Genomic DNA, 3,265 nt, shown 5'->3' on the forward strand with positions numbered 1-3,265 from the left:
CATTAATAAGTTTAAAAGTGTTCAGGTATTGTTAGGAATACAGACATTCAAGTCCATTAAAAGCACTGCGTCTTGAGGCTACAAGTGGCCCATAGGGACCATCCGAACGCCGTGTCATCCTCAGTTGAGGATGGGTATTGGAGGGGCGTGTGGTCTCCCGGTCGTTAGGATGGTTTTCTTTGACCGGAGCCGCTACTATTCGGTCGAGTAGCTCCTCAATTGGCTTCACGAGGCTGAGTGCACCCCGAAAAATTGCAACGGCGCATGGCGGCCCGGATGGTCACCCATCCAAGTGCTGGCCATGCCCGACAGCGCTTAACTTCGGTGATTTCAAGGGAACCGGTGTATCCGCAGTGGCAAGACCGTTGCCTCAAGTCATTTAGGAATCAAATAAATAGGAAATGCCAAGACGCTTAGTCGAAATAGCAGAGGGGAAAAATGTGAAGAAATATAAAAAGAAATGGTTATTTGGGGGACTAACTCAGCATTAAAGAAACATCAAAAGAATATTCGGTGAACTTAAAACCAAGAGCGACAACATTAAGAGTGCAATGGGGCTTAGTTGTTAAATACAGAGGAGAGAAAAGATAGGTGGAAAGAGTATACTGATGGCCTCCATGAGAAGGTGGAGGAGGATTTATCTGATGACGTGACAGGGAGGAGATGGTTGGCGCTGTATTAGATTCAGAAATGAAGTAAACTTTAGACGACTCAATATCAAATAGGGCAGAAGGGATAGAAAAAATTCCATTGGGGTTTCTAAAACCATGGCGGTAAGTGGAAACAAAACAATTATTGAAGTTGGTATGTAGATCTTATGAGACTCGTGGTATAACATCAGACTTGTGGAAAAATATCACCCACACAATTCTCAAGACAGGAAGAACTACAGTTCATACATCTGAGGTGCTGACAAGAGCCAGCCGGAGTGGCCGAGCGGTTCTAGGTGCTTCAGTCTGAAACCGCGCGACCGCTACGGTCGCAGGTTCGAATCCTGCGTCGGGCATGGATGTGTGTGATGTCCTTAGGTTAGTTAGGTTTAAGTAGTTCTGAGTTCTAGGGGACTGATGACCTCAAAAGTTAAGCCTCATAGTGCTCAGAGCCATTTGAACCATTTTGTCACATTATTGACCCGTAAAGACGTGGCTCTCATATATAAATGCCTTAATTTTGTAGTAAATTTTTATCACTTCCAAATAATATTTCGCTGTAGTATCGACTAATTGCACGCCAAATGCAAGTACTGTAACGTCAGTAGGTTGTGAGGAAAGGTACATAAAATTTCCAAAATGTACGCTGCGGAAAATCTGAATCAAAGTTTGTCACTGTTTGTGTTATTCCTTACCTTACGTGGGTGAACTCGTGCAAACCATAAGCGTACTCTTCTTCACCCTGAAGGAGTTTTTCCTTTGTTTATCTCCTTGGGTTAACCTGATTTTTCAGTTCAGTAGCAATAACATCAGCTGTATCAATTCTCGCCTTCTACGTATTTGTGTACTTACTTGAAGAGATCTCTTCATTGATTATCACTGAACTAGTTTTCAAGTTTTATTTATGGCATCGAGAAGAACAACACTTCGTAAACATTTTAAAGACCTTACTGCAACGAGGCATGTTGCAGACTTTAAAAATATATACAGGGTGGTTCATTGATCGTGACCGGACCAAATGTCTCACAAAATAAGCGTCAAACGAATAAACTACAAAGAGCAAAACTTGTCTAGCTTGAAGGGGGAAACGAGATGGCACTATGGTTGGCCCGCTAGATGGCGCTGCCAAAGGTCAAACGGATATCAACTGCGTTTTTTTAAAATAGGAACCCCCATTTTTATTACATTTTATTACACAAATTTTAAAAATTTTAAGAAAGTGTGGTTCACCTATAAAGCGGACCGCATATAGTACGCTGGTGCGACCTATTCTTGAGTACTGATCGAGTGTTTGGGATCCATACGAGGTCGGATGAAGGAAGACATTGAAACAATTCAGAGGCGCTTGTTATTTATTTAACCTGATCAGATTAGGGCCATGAGGCCCTTTCTTACATCGGACCAGTGTTTCACACATGCAGCATTTCACATATCAGAGTTACATCATGACAATACTTTAAATAAGAAAATTAGATTACTCTAGTCAGAATATGAATAAAGATTAATGACTAAGACCAAATAAAGCAAGTACTGGAAGTATTTTTACAACAGGTGCTATACATACAAATTATGATAAAAGCAATAATAGTAACAGTAAAAAAAAACAAATAATAATGAGAAACATGAGAAAAATTGGCAATAGTAACGAAGATTTGAGCAGATGTACATTAATATCTTGGTGTGTAAAGTAGATGTTTACTAGTATAGCGAATTTTGGGGGAGGGAGATTTAAGGAGCGGGAAAGAGGGAAGTAATGAGGTGAAGTGCATTCGTGTACAGAGGAAGGCATTACTGTTGCTTAAGTACATACGTCATTAACTGTTTTTGAAGCCGGACGTGTTTTTAAGTTCTCTAACATAACGAGGAAGGTTATTCCACAGTCCGGTTCCATCTACTGTAAAGGACTTGAAGAAAGTGACTGAGCGATGCAGTGGAACAGAGAGGATTTTATTATGATGGGAACATGTGTTTCTGTCATGTTGTTCCGACATAAGCGTTAAGGATGAGGAGAGATATGAGGGACAGTGTACATTTATAAGGCAGTAGATGAGACAGAGTGTATGGAAATCTCTGCGTTTGTCTGCACGCAGCCAGGACAATTTTGCATATGCTGGTGAAATGTGATCAAAAAGTCGAACGTCACAGATATATCGGACGCAGCCATTCATGACCAGTTCCAGACGTCGCGAGTTTTCCTGAGAGAGGCTCTGTAGGATAATATCGCTGTAGTCAGTGATTGGGAGTATAAGCGTTTCTACTAATTTCTTTTTCAGGTCGAAAAGGAAGCGTTTTTTATATTTTTGTAGGACACGAAGGGATGCTGATGCTTTTTTGCACACTGCAGTTATGTGATCTGTCCAATTTAGATTTTCATCTATTATTACTCCCAAACTCTTTGCTGAGGGAGAGAAGTTGATATTTGTTCCATTTAGGATAAGAGATGGTAATGATTCCCGATGTTTTGGGCTAACGAGCTTAGAGTGACCAACAAGTACCGATTGGGTTTTAGATGGGTTTAGTTTTAGTCTTATGTCCTGTGCCCATTTTGATAGTGCATCGAGATCAGTATTGAAATTTTCAATAGCTTTCTTAAGATTGCTTGGTTTCGCATTTAG

At 40.6% G+C, this 3,265-nt stretch overlaps 1 pseudogene; it reads right to left on the reverse strand.

Annotated features, from left to right (window-relative positions):
- Positions 1 to 252: 252 nt before the first annotated feature.
- Positions 253 to 370, reverse strand: LOC124721248 (annotated as a pseudogene).
- Positions 371 to 3,265: the final 2,895 nt, after the last annotated feature.

Source organism: Schistocerca piceifrons, chromosome 1, assembly GCF_021461385.2.
Source record: "Schistocerca piceifrons isolate TAMUIC-IGC-003096 chromosome 1, iqSchPice1.1, whole genome shotgun sequence".
Taxonomy (NCBI): domain Eukaryota; kingdom Metazoa; phylum Arthropoda; class Insecta; order Orthoptera; family Acrididae; genus Schistocerca; species Schistocerca piceifrons.